The 22,681-nt window shown below is 37.7% G+C and overlaps 1 protein-coding gene across 15 annotated transcripts in view; it reads right to left on the bottom strand.

Moving 5' to 3' along the window:
• DLGAP2 (DLG associated protein 2) overlaps positions 1–22,681 on the bottom strand; it is a 459,301-nt gene that overhangs the window by 335,611 nt on the left and 101,009 nt on the right. Inside the window, exon 1 of one of the 15 annotated variants that reach the window (XM_064412094.1) lies at positions 3,977–4,068. The exons of 13 other annotated variants lie outside the window; for them this stretch is intronic. The gene's annotated coding sequence lies outside the window, so the exon portion shown is untranslated. Of the gene's footprint in view, positions 1–3,976; positions 4,069–22,681 lie in introns of those variants that run through there. One more of the 15 variants, XM_064412102.1, reaches the window with a different exon arrangement.

Here is a 22,681-nt window from a genome sequence, read left to right as displayed (position 1 = left end):
CAACACATTAATTACTTAACCCCTGAAATATCATTGTGAATATATGCTTTTTATTGCTATTTCATAGGAGGGCAAATGGATGCTTGGAGACGCTATATATTTCCAAGAACTAGAGTCAAATCCTTTCATTGGAAAGCCTAGTTAAGGACAGCTCAGACAACTCCTGCTCCAGAAGAGCATTTTTAGTTCAAAATCTCAGAATATTCTGATTTGGAAGGGACCCACAAGGATCATTGAGTCCAGATTTTAAGTGAATGGCCCACACAGGAATTGAACTCAGAACCTCGGTGGTACTAGCACCAGGTTCTGACCAGCTGAGCTAATCCCAGTTCAAATCCCACAGCGTCCTGAACCAGAAGAGATGCCAGGGAACCAGCTGACAACTGGGAGACCCTGTTCTTGCCTCCTGGGCCACTTTGGGAGATAAATACAGAACAAAATCTAGACTTTCTAGCTACTAGAAAGAGATCAGTGATTGTCTTATGACCCAGAGTCCTACAGTTCCTCAGAGTAAGGATTCAACAGAAGGTACCACAAGAAAGTCTCATATCACTTGGCTTCTAAGACAGAAATTTTAAAAACCCATCAAATGAGGTAAATTATTGTCATATTACATTATACTCGTGCACTAATAGCAGTAAGAATTTAATATTTTTCCTACCATATAACTTCCTCGCATTCAAAAACTACTACATGAATAGGTGTGCTTCTACATTTCTTAACACAGAGCTCATTTCTGAATCCTCACATTGAACATTAATAGTTTCTTCTGCTTAGCTCAGGACACCAGCACAACCTTGTTTGATGGGCTTTTCCCTAAACATCAGTGTGAACACCAAAAACATCTGGGCCTAGCATAACCTTCTCGCATTCATTGACACAAACTCATAACAATTTTCTGGGTTCAACCCTTAGTGATGGCTTCAGTGTGGCTGTGAAGCATTAGGTACATAACACAGTCTCTGGACGTGAGCTGCAGTGACAACATGTGCAGTACAGCCACCAGGGAGGGAAGAGGAAGGCTATATATGACCATCCTAATGGTCACACGCTTTACAGCACAGGGTTAAAATGAATGCTTTGTTATTCCTCCATATCTATAATTTCCCTTGAATACCACTAAAGAAGAATTGCAGTTATAATCTGGTTTGCTTCAAGGAGGAAAGTATACAGCTTATGTGCATGTAAGTACACAGTACAGTAACAAGACTATGTTTAATAACTCGTTTAGTTTTTGATCAGCCCTGAATTGGTCACAAAGTTGGACTGGGTGATCAGCAGAGGTCCCTTCCAATTAAAATAATTTATTATTCTGTTCCATTCCAGTTCATTCCATTCCACAGGGCTGGGCACACCAGCCACAGACCCCAGGGAAGGCAGGGTGGTGCCCAGTCTAACTGGGGGCTGGACATCACAGCAGCTGTGGACTAATGGCATTTGAAAAGGGATCTTTTATTTCCTACAGAGCCCCATTAAAGAGCACATCTACTCACAATAAAAATGAAAAGGATAGTAAGCCTGCACTTTGCAGACTCTTAGCATTCTTTTATCAAAAAAGCACTCACTGCAGCAGTAGCCTTTGTTCATACTTCCCAAATCATGAAGGTTAATGGAGTCACCCTTCAATGAGGTGGCAAGACAAGCTTTACGGGACTCCGAAAACAATCTTTTTTTCTGAAAATAATAACATTGGATAGATTTCTCTCCATTAGAAAGGTATTTTTCATGGACTGGATCCATCCTGCATAGACCACCAGAAACAGGATAATCTTCAGCCAGTACTAAGCTAAATATATATGTATTCCTTTACTCAAAACAACTTTAAAGATGTGTCACAGAAGACTGAGTCCAAGCCAAAATAGAACTGTGGATTGAAAAGACATTTTCAAAAGGTGTGTGTGTAAAAGGCTCAAAGATACTTCTCAGGAAACAAAGCATGCATTTTGGTTGTTTTTTGGTTTTTTTTTTCATTTGCAGAGAGATCATTCAAAGGAAATCAAAACTAAACATTCACTGACAGCACAAGGAGCACCCTTAAGGTCCTTCCTCAACTGCAGTGCTTTAGACACACTTAACATCAACAGTTTCCAAGTTTTTTTCTGAACTATTATTTTCACTTCTCCCATATCCACCATTTTTGTGAGGTTTGTCTTTAACGCAATCTGCTAATGTATTACTAGTGTGCCTACCACTGTGGGGAGAGAATTTTATCCAGCAGCCAACTAAGGAGCTGAGTAGTAGCTGTGAGCCTTATTGTTGCAATATTAATAATTTAAACCTTCTATAAAACAGTTTGTTAGGGATGAACATGAGGGAGCAAAACATTATAAGGCTTTCTGCAATTTAGTACCTCAGAGTGATGAACAGTAGAGCACATCTTGAAGCACTTGTCTCCAAATCAATGCTTCCTTTCTTGTAAGGCAGAAGCAGAGAATGTTTTATTCACAAGATTTCAGAAATGGCTAAATGCAGCTCAAATGACAAAACTTTCAGAATATGTACTTTACTTAAGCTTTGAACCTGATAGAATCTGTTAAGATTTACACATCTGAGAAAAAGGGATCTTCAGTTCCTAAAGTAATAAGGTGTATTCAATCTCTACTGTATTCTAAATTTTGCTTTCCTTATAGCAACTGAAAAATCCCTCTCAATTCCAAACATTTCCATTGGTTCAGAATGGGGTGGAAGTGGGGAACATCCCAGAAAATCTGCATCAATAATATGGAGGTGAGGGGACACCAGTAAAACTCTAGGAATTATTCAAATCTTAGACTAATATCCCTCTGCATGGAGGCAACAAGTATTTGATGTAATTTTATCAGTCTGTAGAAAGAGCTTTTTGATATGTGAGAGCTTTTTGTCAGTGAAAGAGGCCTTTGTCTGCTGGTTTCATTTGCTTATGGTAACAAGAACAAAATAGCAAAACTACTAATTTTAGTATTTTTTAGTAGTCTTATTTAGTAGTCTTTAATAACATAGTTGTATTTGCACATCCAGGACCAAACTGAAAGCCTCCCATCTACATTTCTCAGAGGAAAATGGATGGGAAGATGTAAGTGTTTAAGACTGTTTTGAAAATGGAACTCTATTCTCTGTAGCTGTTGCCATCTACCAGCTCTTACGTTCAGACACTTGATAAGTTTGCTTATGTCTTTGTTTAGTCTAAATTAGTTCTGCAGGGGATAAAAGCCAGGAGACCTGTTGGAGAAAAGCTAATAATTTGGAGCTTTCAGATGCTGAAAATCAGACTGATTTTCTTTGGAAAGAATACTCACTAGACTGAAGAAGGCCATCACTCATTTTCTAAAATAATGAAGGCATGGGATGAGGTGTACTTTGATTTCTTGATTATAATAAAAGTGGGAATAGCTTTTTACTGCATGTAATGTGAAGAAGAAAACAGTGGTATTCTACTGGCATGCAAAGAGAGTGTATCTGAAATAGTGTTGTATTAAGTACAACATAAAATTAGGTACAGCAGGATTATGCAATATGCTACCCTTCACCAACACTAGTAAACATCAAATGTTTTCATAAATGGAACAATGGCATCAATTATGTCATCTCAGAATACATATGCTTCATAATTAACATTATTAGAAGAGGAAAAGTCTGTTCTGTAAAAGCAGAGCAGTTAAGTGATGCTCATAATCCCTACCATGCAGTCCATTAACCTTAGAAATTTCAGTAGCTTCGTAGTCATCCATGGCATTTCAGATTTCTCACAGCTTCAAATCTGTGGGCAGCTTCACAAGCTTTTTGTAAAGTTTCTCATGACTAGGACATCTGTAAAATCCCCTCCAGACCTTTCTTCAATTCATCTTGTGTTAATCAGTCAGTAATTGACATATCTGAATAAGGATAAAGGTGCATCCCTAAAAGCATGCTCTACTGAATGCAATATCTTATTTTTAAAGACTTATTGGTAATTTTACATGCTGTAAGATATTGAAAGCATTCTGTTTCTTAATCTTACCTTTTTCTTCCCATTTCAGTGTGAGTTTTTGATGAGCAGCATTCCCAGACAAGACTCATAATAAGGAGTGAAAATAATCAGATATAAAACTTCTGCCTTTTAAAAACTAATCCACCATTCAACATAGGTGTCTTCACTATTTACGTGAAATAAATTATTTATTTTAGAGTCACATGAAAAATTGCAACACTGCCTAACACGTTGCTTAGAGACAACTGACGAATTTTCTTCCTAGATGTGTACTTGGGAAATACGAAAGGTAGAACCAGGATGCTAAATTTTGGCATGGTGTTTTTTTGTTAATTCCTTTGCACCACAGAGGGAAGAAATTGGTGAACCTTTGTTAATTCTGATCTCATTAAACTGGCCTTCTTTTCCTAGAAGGAATTGATTCAGAACTCAACTGCAATAGTAATAACACCTTTAAATTACCACTCACAAATGTACTTGTAGTCCTGACTCCTTGACAAAAATACTTCTGTACTTCTGATATGGATATATGAGATGGGCCTAGCTGAAGAAACATATGAGGATTATGCTAGAGGAATTCAGAGATCTGCATGCAGAGAAGAGCATGTAATCTCTTCCTCTCTGGCTGGCAGCACTAAATAATGCTGCACTACATAGTGTAAGATAGTATGAAAAAGATATTTGGATACTCAGAGCATGTTAATGTCTAAAACAGAGATGCAAAAATATGCTGGATATTATATCTCAGGGCATCCATTCAACTATTTTAGTACTAGAGGAGAAGAAACAATATATTCACACTCTCAGAAGTCAAATCCTACCTACCTAACTTGCAATTCACCTTGTTTGATGAAAAATCTAGATTTAGAGCTTCCAAATGGCACATGGGTGGACAGCTTTAGCTAATCGGGATTATCTATGAAAAGACTCATGTCTGAGCTGCTGGTCTGAGGTTTTGAATCTAAGGCTTCAAATTGCAGGATTTGTAAGGACTATCTGTGTTTGCAGTCTTATGAGTAGGGGGAAAAAATCAACCAGATTTGTGAATATTAGGGAAAGATAGTTGCTTTAGATCTTGTGTTGTGCTGCACAACTGAATTTACTAAACTCAAACAAAATTTTCCTCATTGGTATCAGGGCAGCTCTGATTTCCTAACCCCTGTTGACCACAGTCATACAGTGTGCTTCAGTACTGCCGTGCAAACCCTTCTACACCAGCATGAAACTCCTTTTGGCCTGACAGATTTCCTGCTCTACATCTCGGCCCCAGCTTCAGCCCCACTTTTTGGCAGAGCAGTCCCCTGAGTCCCCGGGGATTCGAGCAAAGGCCGCTCGGGGAGCTGCGGAGCCCGGGAGGGGCCCAGGAGGGCGGCGGGGCTGCGGCTCCCGCTCCGCTTCCTGCCGCTCCCACCGCCCGCTCCGCGCCGCAGCCCACGGGCGCCTCTGACTCACAGCTCACCACGTAAGAGCTCCATCTGCAAGAGGGTTCCTCTCTGCAAGCGATGGGAGATGACACTCTGACTAGGGGGAAAAAAAAAAAAGGCAGAATGTGGCATTCATCTGAAGAATGATGCTGTACCAGTGTCCCACATCCTCAGTCAGCTCCAGGGTTGATTCAAACTTGTCCAAATGGGGGGTGGAAATTCGTATTTGCTTGACATGCAAGAGAAAACACTTTAAATTATAGACGAATAACATACATAAAACCTTTTTTTTTTTTTTGCTTACCAGTACTGTCTATGAGTCACTTTTTTTTCCCCAAAGAGAACTGTAAACTAACTAAACGCTAAGTATGTTTGGTAACACAGAATATCCAAATTTGTTAGATACACTTTATAAAGGTCATGTTCTGTAATATCACACTGATCACCACCTGATTAAATTGCCTAGTGCTCCAAATTTAATGAGAGACTGAAAAGTCTCAATGGTAATTGGGATAGATGATCCTTTAAAGAGAGAAAGTGAGTGGGTGGTTAGTTGAAGCACAGAAGAATGCTTATTAATGTGGAGGTGTAAGAAGTCCTTCCTGAGAAAAAACAATTAAAAATTTGGAAAACATTGAACTTTTAATTGTGTTGCTTCACTGAAATCCTGGACACAGTATCCATTCTCTAACTCATGGGAAAAAGAAAAATGAATGAAAAATCTAACAACCAAAAATTCAGTAGTCTGTTTTCTGCCTACAATTGCACACTATATGGTAAATTTAATTATTTCAAATATTTTAGTAAAAAAATTGTCATTATTTTCAGGAACTTTCTAAGTGATTTGTGTCTTGGTCCATTTTTCTTAGAAGTTTTTTACTCCAAACAAAGCCATTGACAGGAAATCCAAATACACAAAAAGATATAAAGACAAAAACAACAACAACTATCTGGCTGAAAATTACAGAATATCTACACTAAGAAAAAACCAAGAATTTAATCTTAATTAATATAATGTCCCTTAAAGACACTAAGTATTCTTTATGTTCTTATAGTAAGATTATCAAAATGGTTTACTAGGGGTTTGAAATGGCACTAAAGTAAACTGCTGTTAAATATGTCACTCAGATGTTCATCAAAAACACTGTGATAAGGGGAAGTTCTTATAGAAATTACTCTATTTTTAAAATCATAATCAGATCTTTTTCTGCCTAAAAGATTGGGTCAATTTCAAACAAGTATTATTTAAAGGAAATCATATGAACTACATTTTATAAAAGATCAAGCAAGGCAATTGCAACAGATATTCTGGGTTCATAATCAACAGAATTACTGATATTTCATGTCTTTAAGTCTTCAATTCTACTCATATTTTACTCTGACTGCAAAATGCAAACCAAAATTCCAGAATTTTTTTTGAAGCTAAAATGTGCCATGAAAGCAATATTTAAGTTTATATTTAAAAAAAAAAAAAAAAAAAAAAAGGAAGCACTTAAGACCCTGCTTTAAAAATATCATTGAAAACTGGTAATTCAATCATTCTGAATTAAAGGGGAAAAAATAACATAAGAAAGATCTTGTGACTCTGTTTTAGTTCTGTGAAATGCCTAGTCCAGCTCTCAGGAGCTATGACAAGTCTGCATCCTCAGGTCCCAGACAGGAGGATTGCACAAGTCCTCCAGCATAAAAGCTCTTTCAGAAGCCATATTTGATGTTCCTTGTCTGTTCTGTGCCAGGAGCATGTCAAAACACAGACGAATTGTGGTTCAAGGCTGGGGTTAAAATCGGTCCTCAAACATGACTGCAGTTTGTTGCTCAGTTGAAAGGTTGACTTGTTTTCTAGTTCCCAATTTTCTTTTCTTTCAGAGCAGGTATTTTATTTACAGCCATATCTGGCTGGATGAAAAGGACAAACATAAACTACTTGGTATAAAATCTCTGACAAGATACTTGGGAGAGTGGCAAAATGTACAAAACAACGGCAAACTCAAGCTATAAGCAGCACAAGAGATTGAAGCATGAGCAACCACCAGCATGAGCAACCTGGCCTCTTCCCAAACTGCCAGGAGAAATGAACTTCAGTAAAAACTTATTTCTCTTTTAAAGAGAAGGCAACTGTTGGTTCAGGCAATTCCCACCAGGTCTATTATTATTTACAATGGAGGCAGACATCACTCTTGGCTCTTGCTCAAGGAGAACAGGGAGAGGGGGAGAGCTCCAACAACTTTCAGGAGAGAAGAGGCGTAACTCTTCACAGCACATTCTTGGGTGCAGTGAGAAGGGACTTCATTGCTAATTATGGCTGATTAGTGCTATTGCATTTTAACTTATCACAGAAGGGGTTCAAGGTTAGAAAGTACACTGTCATTTTGAAAATCTTCTGACTTACCTTTCCCTGAAGAGACTGAAGTCCTTTTGCCTACGTCATGATTTAAAATTACCTCTCTCTAGCCCAGTGGTGCTAGCCTAGCTCCACAGGCTTAGAGAAGATACCCCAGTTCCTGATAAGAGGTCTGCTCTACCCTCACACTGAGAAATCTCACACAGAGAGGCTACCCTGGCACCAGCTGTCCCTGTCATGTCCTGTGATAGGCACAAGAAACAGAGCAGAACAGGATCTGGGTGGGTGAGAGGGTCACAGAGTTGGCATAACCTGCATGGGAGCTGCATCCATCAATAATTCAAGTCAACCCTTCAGCTCTTCTAACTTCAGCAAGGGTCACATAGCACTTGCTCCCTGGCCAGCCTTGTGTGTCCATGCACACGAGGTAAGGTAGTGAGATGGCACCAGCTGGGGGCTTCTTCTGATGCCTGGAACATGTCATTGCCTCACTCCAACAAAAAGGAAGCACACTAGATTAAAAATCCCTTTACATCACCATATGCTCTTGCCAGGTGGGGGGTTGGAACCTGTTTGAATGTGGTTATGTAATTATGACTGAACTGATTCTGAGGTAGAGGAAGTTTGGAGAGCTGCCTCCTCCCTCTCCCTTAAGCATGGGATAATGAAGAGCACCCATGACAAAGGCAGCTTTTTCCCTTTAAGTCTCTCCTCATTTTCAGATGTTGAGGAAAAATAAGAATCTACCAATGTTTCTGCTGTAATTGAATTTTCAAGCCTATATTTACCAGATGGTTTTCAATTCTGGGAGATAAAGGGAAGGAAAAAATAAAAGGATAGTAAAAAGAGAGGAAGAAGAGATGGTAAAAGCTAGCTTCAATTCTTAAGACATAATATTTCTAGGACTGTTTTTATTGTCCAGGTTCCAGTGGCATTATAGGATCCCCCTTTAGCAATCAAGTGTGCAAATTCCAGTGGCATTATAGGATCACTATTTAGCAATCAAGTCTTGGAGAAAGACACTCCTGGACAGAATAGAGAGAGACGAAGAAGCAGGCAAGAGCAAGACAGTTACAATTACTCAACTAGATAGTGGTTATTCATTAAATCTCTAAAGAGAAAGCATTTTTTATAATTCACTCTGTCTAAACTCTGTTCTGTAAGACTGGTTCTTTTATACATTGAAGACTGCATTACTGAAGTACGAAATGCATAAAAATAACATTTACATTAAACTCATATTTCCTGTGTCAAAAAGCTGAAGAATGCCAAGTAGATAAATATGAACAAACCTAATTTCACATTTCATGATAGGGAGACTCAGGAATAAAAAAGCATGACAATATAATAGTGGAAAGGAAAAGAAAAAAAGAAATCCCTGCATCATGTTTGGTTTCATTTCATTCTCTGAGAGGTACACATTGCAATTAATTGTGCAGGCTATATACTAAACATGATCATTTAATCATGGAAATCAATGTCAGTTGATTGATTACTGTCAAGAATCTGCTGATCACAGAACTTGTTTCTTCTTGATCCACCTTAACAAAACTGAATATTAATGCACAACAAAAATAGTACTCTTTGCATGCAAAACGTATGTGTTTCACTGAAGACACCCCCACTTCCTCCTACCAAACAGCTGTGTACAATAGTATATTCCAAAAAATTTTCTTTAATGCTAGAACACCAAAGAATAGCTGAGGTAAAAGGAAGTCTTTTTGTCAAATGCCCTGTTTAGTAAAGACACTTGCATTTTTATTTTATTTACAAATTTAAAAGCTGGTATCATATTACATAACTTCTTCCAGGCCAGAATTACTTTACAATTAACCTATCATCTGAATGAATCTTTAAAGAATTTATGGCACTTTCTACTCCATCTATTGGTGAAATATATAGAAGCAACAGAAGAGGTTTGACTAGGCAAGTATGCATTACAGATAGATGAACAAACTTGTTATTAATCAACTATTCATGAGTACAGCCAGAGCAGAGACACATTGAGAAGTGCACTTTCAGTCCAAAATAGGAATACTAAATTTCCAAATTTATATATAAGCTAAGAACAATATCTAAAAGTATCTGTTAGGTTGGTAGTTGGTGCACCAAATAAAGTATGCAGTATCTTGCTATGTGCAAAGACATGTCTGAAATGCAAGGCTTCTGATAGTTCTGTTATGGAGAAAACTTACCTGATGGTGATATATCTCTTGTCTCAATGTCCTAAGTTTAAGCCACAAGATCACATTAATATCTTGATCCATTTCAACCTATAGGGAATTTGTGAATGACGGCATTCACCAAACCAGGGTAATTTCAGTGCTGTAGTGGGTGATTCTGGGATGATTTATTTCAGGACAGCTTTTTCATACAGTGCAAATTGCAACTGCTTAGTGGTGCTCTGAAGAGCCTCCTGGCTGGGAGGACCTACAATGACCAGGCATGCAGAACCACCACAAATTTTCTTTTGTACTGTAGGAAGTTAATGCATGATGACCAAGTGGTATTCTCAGAAGTCTGATCCATTTTTACTAATAAAGTATTCTTTGTCATCAACAGCTTCCTTTAGATTGTTCACTGTGACTTCTCTTGGCTTATTTTCCAACCTAATTTAATTTGCTTTGTTATGCAGTGTCCTGAGTGTGTACACATTGCTTACCCATCTAGCACTAACTTTAAGAGTTAAATCAGCTTCCTCAGAAAGCTGCAGAAGTAATTTCCTTACTGAAAGACAGTGGAGCTGTATCTAATACCCCTGAATGAAATGGCATCGCATTGGAGTTTTAGACACAAGATAATCATCATTTGTCTGTATAGAACAAAAGAATATAAATAGGATTTTTCAATTTCTTATTTTAAAAAGTATTTGGTTCCAAAGCTCAAGGAAAAGGTGGCTGAAAGCTCTACAGTGATTGCTAAAGCCTTTGCATCATTGAGAAGTGGCAGAATTGAGTAACTTCCCCTTGGACCATCGTACTTCAGCAAGGGGCTCACAATGACCCAAACTTCTCCATTCAATGCAGACAGCAATCAAGCTCTCCTGGCAAGCACTGTCCAAGATGACACAGAAGGTAGGTCAGGTTGGGGCTCGCACCTGACATTAACACACAGCAAAGGAAAGAGGCAGAGGTGAGAAAAGAATAGGGTAGAGAGAATCTGTCATATATTTTTTAAAGAAAAGAGTCAACAAGCTTCCCATGGACTGGATGTAAATTGAACAGTGTGCTCTGTTGATAGCCAGCAAGCAGATATAGTTGCATGGAGCCCGAAAAAGAAGAGCCTGTTGGAGATACTTTTTCACCTAACAATTGCACAGGCAGGTGGAAAACCTCATGTGAGGACTACTCCTAAAAGGAAGCTGTGTGTTTCTCCACAAAGACTTCCCTGATACTGGTGTTTTCTAGGTCTCAATGCTGGGGCCAGCCCTGTTTAACACCTTCATCAATGAACTGGACATGGGCTTTGATGCTTCCTCAGCCAGTTTGCTGATCACACCAACTTGGGTGGGAGTGTTGATCTGCTGGAGAGAAAGAGAGCTCTGTAGAGGGACCTGGACAGGCTGCATTGATGGGCTGAGCCAACTTTTATGAGATTCAACATGAACAAGTGCCAGGTCCTGCCCTTGGATCCCAGTGAACCCCTTGGAAAGCTGCCCTGTAATAAAGGAGCTGGGTGCTGGTCAACATCAGCTGAACATGAGCCAGTGTGTGCCTGGGTGGCCAAGAAGGCCAGTGCCATCCTGGCCCAAATCAGCAATAGTGTGGCTAGCAGGACCAGGGCAGGGATTGTCCCCCTGTACTCAGCACTGGTGTGGCTACACCTCAAATCCTAAAAATAAACTGTGTTCAGTTTTGGGTCCCTCACTAGGACAAAGACATTGAGGGGCTGGAGCAAGTTCAGAGAAGGGCAAATGGAGCTGGTGAAGGGTCAGGAGCACACGTCTGATGAGAGGCAGCTGAGGGAGCTGTGATTATTCAGTCTGGAGAACAGGAGGTTCAAAGGAGACCTCATTGCTCTCTACAACTGCCTGAAAGGAGGGTGTAGCAAGCAGGGGGTCAGTCTCTTTTCTCGACTAACAAGCAGTAGGATGAGAGGAGATGGCCTCAAGTTGCAATACGGAAGTTTTATTTTGGATATTAGGAAAAATTTCTTCACTGAAAGGGGTGTCAAACATTGAAACAGGCTTCTCAGAGAAGTAGTGGAATCACTGTCCCAGAAGATATTTAAAAGATGTGTAGATATGGTGCATAGGGTCATGGTTAATGGTGGACTTGGCAGCAGTCACTAAAGTTCATTTAACAACCTGATTTTCAAGATGCTGAGTTCAATCAGTTTTATATAATTTTCTGATGCTGGATGTTCAATTTACCTGAATATAGCTATGCTAATTTTTTGATAACATCAATGTACCTTTGCTCTCCATGGGGCTCCTATTTAGCAGTGGACCACATTTTAATAAAGGAGAATGTTTTCTTCTGCACCACTGATACCTATCCAGACCTCCTTGCAGAGGTTTCCTCCAGTCCAGCTGCATACAAATGGGTGGAAAGGAGAAAAGTAGCTACAGATCTAATATGACTGAAAGTAAAACTTCAGCCTCTCTTGCTCAGAGACTGTCCCCTTTTTTTTTTTTACTTCTACTTTCAGAGTATTGTGAACACTGGTATAAGTAATGTTTGCTGCCTCTCTTTTTTTCCTTTTCTATAAAACAATGCTGTAATAAAATTGAGACTTCTCCAGAAGTCTCCACAAAAATCAAATGATAAGAGATACTTACATTAGTTGAAAATATTAAAGTAAGAATATTAATATGTCTTTTTCTTCAGTCTTGAAGTTTTCCCTGAAAGAAATTTGCATTTGCTATTTTCCTAACATAGCTTTTGGTCATATATCCAACAGGACAGATTAAAGTTTAATTATTTCTAATCACCTTGCAATATTCAAAATTAAGGTGTTATCATGAAGAATGTGTATGGAACCTTAATGGAAATAACAATAATAAGGTCTTTTTCTTCTACTCTCATGTAGCAGAAAATTAATACTACAGAGACAAGAAAACAAGAAAAAGTTTCTTACTAACATTTAATTAGATTTTTACATTTGACAGAAATTAGAAAAAAAAAATTATGTTTGTATCCTAATTTTAAAAATAACCTAATTTAATTTCTATAAATTGTAATCTACATTTACATAAACTGGAAACAAGAGGAAACACTAAAAAGCTAAAATGCTGTATGCAAGTCCTTTCTCCACACAAAAATATCTTACTGTAACTCTATAGCTTTGTATTTAAGGTCAACAGTACTGGTCATAGGTGATCCTGGAGGTATTGCACACTGTCCTCCACATCAAAAAGATCAGAAAGCCACAGAGCTGCTCAGTGAGCACACAAAACCAGTTCAGCTAACTCAGATGTCACTAGTCTAGGTGACATGGTTATAATCTTCCCTCCTACAGCAACAAATCTATGAATGGAAAAATTACTGCCTTTTCAGTCCTCCAAATTTTCTGTTTAGATGCAATTTTGTCATTTTCCTTGAAGCACAGGGGTAGCTACACATAGCCCCAGTATAAAATGTATATTCCTGTTTTAATTAGGCTCATTTGGCAGAAGCTGAGAACAAGCTGGCAGAATTTGGCCTCTCTGGAGGACACACAACAGCAGCTACTCAGGCGTGGGACACCCCTGCCTTGGCAGGACAGTGGCAGCATCTAACCTGGCCCATTCCCAGTACTGCTAGTTCATGCTCAGCTATTCTCACGGATGCTGCTAGTGCATTACTACTGTGCCTTATTAACATTTAAGTAAAATTCTTCTGGGAGCAACTTGTAAGACACTGTACACGTTTTTCATCAGAATACAAGATGTGCATGATTCAGTATCCGTGCCCTTTTCAAATCCCGCGTTCCCACCAGCCCCAGCAGAGGCACTATCACTGTGCCAACATGCAAAGAACACAAAAAATGGTTGACAAAAAAATAAATGGCCAAAGATCAGTACAGAAAATGTGTCTTGAAAAAAGTTATCAATTGAAAAAGGCTTTTAGAGCCTCTATATAAAGTAAGTCACTGTCAGCCTTGTTTGCCTTTTTAAACATGAAATACAAAGACTGCTTTGTAAACATGAAGACATCAGATGTCTGTGAGACCACTGAGAAAGAAAAATAATTTAAGGCATATGAGCTTCTTGGTCATATATTAAGAATTTTCTTGAGAGACTCAAATGCCCATATATGAGCAACGTCTATTATTATTTTATTATTATTATTATTATTTATTGTTATGAGGTGTGTATAAGACTGCCAAGAGGTTGTGACCTGTTCTTCCATGCACTAAGTTTTCTACACAGATGTACAACTTTACAAACAGCATTTCTGGTGCAAAGTGAGCATGAAGGCAAAAATATATATAATTTACTGCCTTGACCCAAACATTTGAAGGTAAGCTTTGCTTTGGTTGGCTCAGATTGCCACTCAGAAATGGTTCTAAAAAAAATGTGTCCTCTCAGTAATAACATTCAAGCTAAAAAACTGGGTTCAAAGCACATCTTGTTTCCAGGGAACACCAGTGTTGAGTGTAATGGGAAGCTCAGAGGTAGAGACTCAAACTTCCTCAACAAGGAGTGAACCAGGAGTGAGGAGCCTGAGGAAGAGGGGAAGAGGAGGAAGTAAATAGCACCAAAATGGAGAACCAGAGCTGTGACAGGTTGGGAATGAGACAGAAAGGACGAACTTGATCATCATCAGTAATTTAGGATACTCAGCATTATTCTTCTACTTTCACCTCTGAATCCAGCTCATAGACAGACCTGTTGCTATTCAGCCCAGGCCCACAGGTCATTCACAACCTTCCCCAATATCTCTTTTCTGTACACAAAAGCGTGTGCCACATCAACAGTGGCAAAGAAAATTCACCAATGAACATTTATTTACTGTGAGGGTAACATGCACAACCTGCCCATGCAATTCTCTGGACAACTCTCTTTCCTCTAAATTATGAGTGGCTGCATCCAAGAAGCTGTTGATAGGTTCTGTCCTTAGCTTCAGCTACCATTTCTCCTTGTCTAGGAATTGCCTGAGACACAGATAGTTTTGGCCCCAAGCAAAAACTGCAGTGGAAAAAACCCTCCATGTTAACAATTCAACATGGAAAACATTAAAATCTGTGGATTGGAAAATAACAGTATCTCTGGATCTGTGGATGATATTTGGATGTTTGCACCATATGTTTTTGTTTGCTAGTACAGAAGTAGCCTGGGTCCTATATGAAAACATACCTGTAATTTCTAATTTAAAAAAGGCAAAAAAGGAAAAGAGAATGGAAAAGGAAATAGGAAAGTAAGAAAAAGGAAGGAGAAAAGAAGAGCTCAGAGAAGCAACCTGAAAAACAAATCAACACAAAATCTGTATAAAAAATGCACTAGGCAGTGGAACCTGTGTGTACTCTAAGATGAAGAAGAACTCTTCTCAAACTGATGTGAGGGACACAAATATCTGGCTACTGACCCTATAAAAGCAAAAAATTCTGAAGTTTTACAATTCTTGGTGAAACAAAATACTTCTTTCAGTATAAACCACACTGTTATTTGGACTTAAATCTGAGGACATGACATGAAGAGATAAATCATAAATTAGATCTAGTGAGTAATGTCTTAAAAAAAAGTTTTTCTTTACTTTGAATAGATCCCTGTCAATACCTAACAGTGCAGATCTCTGAGTGCTGGAAGCTGGACCCTCATGCAGTATTGCTGAGAGGCAGCTCTGCACCCCAACATTTACCACTTGGTTCTTGTGGCTTTACAGTGGGACTTGTAGCTGCACAACTGGGAATTAATACACCTTCAAAGTGAGTTTTATTCTGGATTGTTTCTTTGCTCCCCTCTTCTATGCGCTTGCACAGATGTTTCCATGACATTAACAGTGGGGGAACATAGGATCATCAGTCCAGCTCTTGACTGTCTCCTCCCATGTTGGCATTGATATAAATCACTTTGGGAGCACGTGGCCAGGGAGCCAACCCCGTCTCAACAGTGCCCTTGTGGAGGCAGCTCTGGCAGTGTCAGCCCACGTTTGTGATGGTACATTTGTAAAAAAAATTAATAAGAGTAACCAGAAGTTCCAGAAAACCTTTGGGAGATGCCACATACAAAGAAAAACAATACTTCAATCTCTCTCTTGCTTAATTGCTCACTTTTGGATTCTAATATCACTGCTGAAATAAGATATTACCACAGGTCAGAACTGGCGCTATGGGAGATTAGGTTATGACTGAACACAAGTACAGTGTTCCAAATACATCCTGCTTTCAGATTACCCCCAAAAAGGTGATTGCAGCCCCAAATTGCCTTCCTCTTGCCCCACTCAGCCTACATGTAGAGATAGCTCAGTTTGGCCCTATTCTCCAAAAGGGCAGTTTCTTACTGCTTGTAGTGCTTCTGCAGCACAGCTCACAGCTAATTACTGCACCATCAGTTTCCAAAATGTTCCTTATCCATCTTTCCCTTTCTTTTCACCAGCTATTGTCAGGAGCTTTATATATTTGAGAGCATAATCTTCCTTTGCTTACTATTTGTTTTTATTATTATTGTACAATTATAATCTCATTATAGCCTTTTCCAGTTTCAATTATTTTATTTATTTTTTCTGAGTCACTGTAATTGCTTTTAGTTTTTAATAATGTTTAAAATTTTCACTCTCCAAAGCACGCATTATTATTCCCATTATAAAATTAAGTTAAAAGATTGTCAATAGTCTTGGTTTGCACTAGTCTTGGATCAATCTGTTTGCCATGCATGATACAACAACCCTGCCTTGCCAATGCTTCCAGCCTACAAAGGTAGATTAACTTTTAAACAACAGGCTAATCAGAATATTAGAACTCATTGGAAAATTGGTATTCATATTTGTGTGGAAGAGAAATATTTTTAAAAATCCTCAAAGCCTAGGAACATAACAACGTTACTGTCCAATCCATCCAAATGTGGGAATTACCAGTTTTCTACTCTGGATGTGATTTATGAAACAACAATTTTTGACAGAACTCTGAACTTCTGTGACAGAATTAAGCTATTAAGCTTACAAAACACAATCATTTCAATGGAGTGTAATAAAGTAACCCACCTCTGACAGAAAATTAGCAAACATTCTCCTAATTTCCTGCTTATTTCTCTCAAATGTGAGATTAAGTGCATATCCACCAATCAGGCACACATGTCCAAAGAAATTAAGTAAGTAAGATCTGACAATCAATCCTGCTATATCTTCCTGCACAGAAATCCTTTAATCTCTCAGGAACCCACTTAAAACCAGCACAGATTTACTTGGTTGCATGACTTGTCCATGAGACCTGTTTGCAAAAGTTTTGATTCAAATTCTAATGATGCAGTTTTTAAGTTCCCAGAGATATCTTTTTAAATTTAATGTGATAAGTCACATTAAATTAATTTACACATTACTGATTTCCAGGATAGATGTTTTCATAAAAATAGAACTAAATGCAATGATAGTGTAATACTTTTAAGAAATAAGCATTTTCCTTTTTCAAATAGCTTTGGACCTGAATTTATCAACAATTTGGCATAGCCTGAGCCTTTTATCTACAAACATTGTTTATATATGTGCACAAGACCACTGTAACAATGACAGAACTTTCATCTGCAACACTAAAAATACTGCACTCTGTTCAGGAAACACTTTTCAATGCTTTTGAAAAACATGTCTCAGCATTTAGTCCCATGCAAATCACATTCATTGTACATACATCATAAGCCTGTAATATTTGCATACTTTTAATTTTTGACTGAATTCAGCAGTTAGGACACAGTACATGCATTTACTTGTGTGCAAAACCAGATTAGGAAATGTTTTGAATATTTTGAGATGCAGGATCACTGGAAGTAGGCAAAGATGTATCCAGTGGATAGTGTACTTCTCAGCAAGACACAGCTTGACAATTCTGTTAATCCTCACTGCACTTCTGATTCATTCAGAATTGCTGCTATGAAATTGCTCTCAGCTTGTTCATCTGCATAACAAGTGATCTCTGATCACTTCTGAGCCAGAAAGATCCATCCATGATAACATCAAGGTAAAAGTTAAAAGCTCTGATGCTACAGACAGCTGTAAATAAGAGTAATTTAAGTGTAAACTTGGGGAGAATATGCAAGCTACATTGTACAGGTAGCAGGATGTGATGAAGAAACCATTTCAGCCTGCTCCTGAAGCCCTTAATTACCAGAAAAACAATTTCCATACAGCTCATTGTTTGCCAAAGAAAGAAAGACCTAGAAACGATCATGAAATCTTCTAGTTTGGTCACCATTTTACCACAGACATCTACATTTTACACAAAAACTCCAGTCAACTTGGTTGCCTGAATCAAGACGTTTTAAAGAGGCAGACATTGGGTGTATGTTGTGGTTGTACTGACAGCAGCCTCTATACCTTGACCACTGAAACACCAATGCCCAGAAAAAAAATTTACACGATAAGAATTTACAAAAAAACCCTGTAGACAAAATCAAAAGAGGGAATAGGGAATTTGCTTTTTTTTTTTTTTTAATTTAGTGCTACAGCTAATATCTAGCTTTATATTTAGCAAAAGTAGCATGCAGCAATTAGTCTTAAAGGTCATCATTACATGCCCCTGCTACACAAGTAAATAAGCAAAGTGGCCCAGAGAAAGACCTTTACATCTACCTGAAGTGCATTAGCAAGGTATTTCAATGACAAGTGAAAATTCCTGCAAATTCCCATAAACAGAAGTCGGAAGCCTGGTGTTCTAAAGGGTTATCATTTGGCTTGGTATTGTAGTGCGTGTCTCATGCATATTCTAGAAATACACCTCTGAATCAGCAGGACTGGCCTCCTGAGCTGGAAGGGTCAACCCAAAACTCCTCAGGTATGAAACAAAACAGATGTGAGTGGGAGCTGGCCAGAGACGAAGAATCTGTCATGGGAAATAATTTTCACCAGCCATTTCTATCTCCATTTTCACCATAGAAAAAAATATGTCTTATTTGTAGTTGTCTTGTTCCACTTTCTCTGACAATTTGAAGAGCCATGTATTTGATGATGCATTCACTCTGGACTGATCTGGTTCAGCTGAAACACCTCTGTTTCTGAAAAGCCAAAGATCAAACTGAGTCTGATGTAATGCATTTTACACAGACCTTAAGGATTTTTTCCTTTTTTTACATGCCTATATGTTCTTCCAAGGTCACTTAAAATAGACAAGAAAGAAAACTGTCACGTACTAATATCAAGAACACCACTGTAATGCTGAAGCCCCCTTCCTGTTCCTTAGTCCTCTGTTTAAATACTGAATCAGTAACTGAGCCCTTCAGCTCCCAGCATGACCCTAAAACAGTGTTGCGTCCCAGTCCAGCACCAGGGGATAGAAAGAGCTGAAATTTCCAAGATATTCTTTCCTATTTTAGTTTAATGACCTCATTTTCTTGGTCCTGATTGGCCTATTGACTTAATTTTTCCCTGAACAAAGTGTCCAGCTCTGTGGACATGAATGGCATAAATTTGTACATACATTCTAGTAATGGTGTTCTAATTGTTTGTTTCAGATACAAGTTTTAGAAGATTTTTTTTTTGTTTGTTTACTTACAGTTGAGTGCTGAATTGGGCTGAGCCTGGTTCTACTTATTTCACAGCCGTTCTAAAAATTATCTCTTTTCACTGTCATCACAGCAACCTTTTGAGATCTTTCAACCAGTGTCTAGCCCATAGCTCTGCTATAATTAAGTGATGTTTTAAAAATCATCTGCATCAAGTATGGAAGTTCTATATACATTTGGCTGAAATTAACTGAAACCTTGAAGAAAACTTCTGCATCCCTGGAAATGTTCAAGGCCAGGCTGATGGAGCTTAGAACAGCCTGGTCTAGTGGAAAGGTGTCCCTACCTATGACAGGGGTTTTGGAGCTACAAAACCTTTAGGGTCACTTCCAACCCAAGCCATTCTGTAATTCTATGCCAAGACCTACTGTGATTGAAAAATGTGAAAAGCATTCACAGAGTCTAAACCTGAGACCCCTTACTAACCAAAAACATTTGACAGAATTCATGTTTTATATAAAATTAATCTAATTTGCTTCTGGAGCAATCCTGATTGTTACTTTGAATACTGGTATAATACCGGTACACATAGAGAATTTTCATAGGATCATAGAATGGTTTGGTTGGAAGGAGCCTTAAAGATCATCTAGTTCCATCCCGCCTGCCATGTGTAGAGAATTTTCTTCAGCTGTCCTTATTCTGTTTATTCCAGTATAAACAATGAACCAGAAAACTGTCAAACCAGCTTTTTTACACCCTGGGATGTAAACGACCAGACTCCACAGATAATTCTAATGTTATTCATAGATACTGCTGTCACAGAAAAACTACTGACTTACATAACACAAGGCCTTACACCTGAAAGGTAGAATACAAAACAGAAAAATCTATTGAAACCCCCTAATTCCTCTTATAATCAGTAGTGTAATTTTCCTCAACTACAATGAGCTTAGTCCTCTGCTATAATTTTTTGTTGTTGTTTCTAAGTTGTCTAAAATCCTCCATTAAACTTTGTTCTGCCAATTTTCACCATATTTTTCACTAATGTCTTTGAGGAAAGATACTTTTAAGTGCTTTGCTGTATCAGGTTCTCATAAAGAAAATAGTCAGACCTACAGAAGTTTTCTTCTCTTGTGACAGAAAGCCCAGGTGCCAGTTCCGTACCATTTTAATGTACACAGCCATATTTGTAAATAATCTTTGCATTTTTTAGCCAACTTGAGGTGATCTGGAGGAAAGAAAAAACTCATTGAACTCTGAAATATTACATTATTGTATTACATTACAATAGATTACCCAGAACCCTTAGTGAATATCCCAGGAAAAAGATAAAGGTACTTTTGAATTGCAAACAAACCCTCAGTCATAAAATGAAAGGAGAAACAAAAGAAAAAAATAACCAATACTTCCAAATATCTCAAGAAGGTAGAGTTCAGCCTTAGTTTCTTCAGAAAACTTCATTTCAAAAACTTAACTAGCACACACAGCTTAAAAAACCCAAATTGATTATGTTTTAATATTAAGAAATTTAAAGGAGGAAAAGTACCTAAATGGAAGGCAAGTATGCAGCCTTTGCTAGATGCATACATGCCCTTTAATTCATTTGAATAAAATGTTGGAAATCATCATTGCAGAAATATGTCTAGCCACATTTCTTTATTTTGCACAACATAAAAAACCAGACATTTAACTCCTACAGATTTACTTCCCAGTGCATAATCTGAATGTGAGTATATTAAATGAAAAACACTTAAAGATTGAAAATAAGGATTATCGCTGGGATGGCAGTTTTTCATAAATATATGGCAAAAAATGCAATGCAGAAATTGTCAAGGGTCACTGTTACCAGTTAACTCATATTTTCAGTATGATTTACTGTTGAACTTTAGATATTGTAAGTGCATCCCAAAGTCAATGTCTATAACATAAATTAAGCTATCCTGTTAATAATTTCAAGGCTAGACTGATAAAAATAGGCTAAATGTTTTTCTTTACTTTCTGCAAAGATCACCTCTAAATTAATCAATAGAATTAATTAGTTACAGTTAAGAAGATATACAGAAATGATAATACTTTTTAAAGTCTCATTTTACCACAGATGGAGGGATGGGGGAAGGAAAGAATGGAGGACAAGAATATAGTTGAGAATTAAGATGTTATCACACCTTAATTCTTTTTTAAATGGAAGACAATCCACACTGTATATTAATTGACTTCTTAAAACTGAGCTTTTAAATGATGACTTTCTTCTTATGCTTCCAATTAACATAGATTCAGTAGGATTATTTCATTGTGGCTGCTGTGTTGGCCTATGTCATTTGCTTTACAACTAATATCAGATATAGAGGCAAATGTTTAATATTTTTTAACTGGATTTAAAAATAACTGCAGGACAAGCATTATTGTTATCTAGGAAGAGTGATCACATTTTCTTACCTCTGTAAGAAGAAATTTCAATGCAGTCAGATCACACTTTAAGAAAACAAAAAGAGTACAAAGCCAGATTCACTTTTTCCACAAGAAGTTTAGGAAAAAAATGGTAAAAGGACCAAGAAACTACTATTTTAACTTTTTTTCTTGGAACAGAGAAAGCTCAAATTAAGGGCACTAGTTCCCAGGTATATAAAATACTATTGCAGAAATAGGTAAAAATCAAATATTCTCTATGTCCATGGTGGACCAAACAATAATATTAAGTTTAAAGTTGCAATATGGTATATTTAGTTTGAAATATTTTCCACAATCTAATAGTAAGACTAATCACATGCAGACCTACTTTACTTCAGGAAGTTGTGGAACCTGTCACAGGCTGCACAACCATCTGGAGTTACCTCCAGGCAGGCGTGAATAGAACTTGCATTGGACAAGGAGAAGAGATTGTCCAAAGTTCAAATCAGACCTTCCAAACCTAGATGTCTTCTCTGATTATTTGAATTATTTAAAAAACCTGTGGCAATCACATCAAATAGATATAATTAGAATAAAAAATGCAGTTTTCTACTGGATTAAGTAATATGCCTTCAGGAAGAATTCTTTCATATATCACATTCTCAAAAAAGTCAAAATCACTGTAAAATTATTTCATTAAACTGTGTGCAAAATTAGTCAATAATTCCATAAGAAAATCTGTGTATAGGCAGATTGTGCCATAAATTAAAAGTAAACATCCATTAGGAAGATATTAAATGTAAAACATGCTTATGAAGAGACAGAGACACTACTCAATTGTACTAGAGACCCTAAATTATGGACAACCCATATCATCATGTATGAATTTAGAGCTATACCTATTCAGAATACCTGGGAAGGAAAAATGTTTCTGAAAAACAGACCCCTGGCAACAGCAATCAAATGTGGTAGAGAAGACATGCTGTTTGAGGGAGTCTGGAAACTCAGTCTAA

Source organism: Passer domesticus, chromosome 3 (assembly GCF_036417665.1).
Source record: "Passer domesticus isolate bPasDom1 chromosome 3, bPasDom1.hap1, whole genome shotgun sequence".
Classification (NCBI taxonomy): Eukaryota; Metazoa; Chordata; class Aves; order Passeriformes; family Passeridae; genus Passer; species Passer domesticus.
The sequence above is the reverse complement of the archived record's forward strand: the minus strand, read 5'-3'. Positions and strand labels throughout refer to the sequence as shown.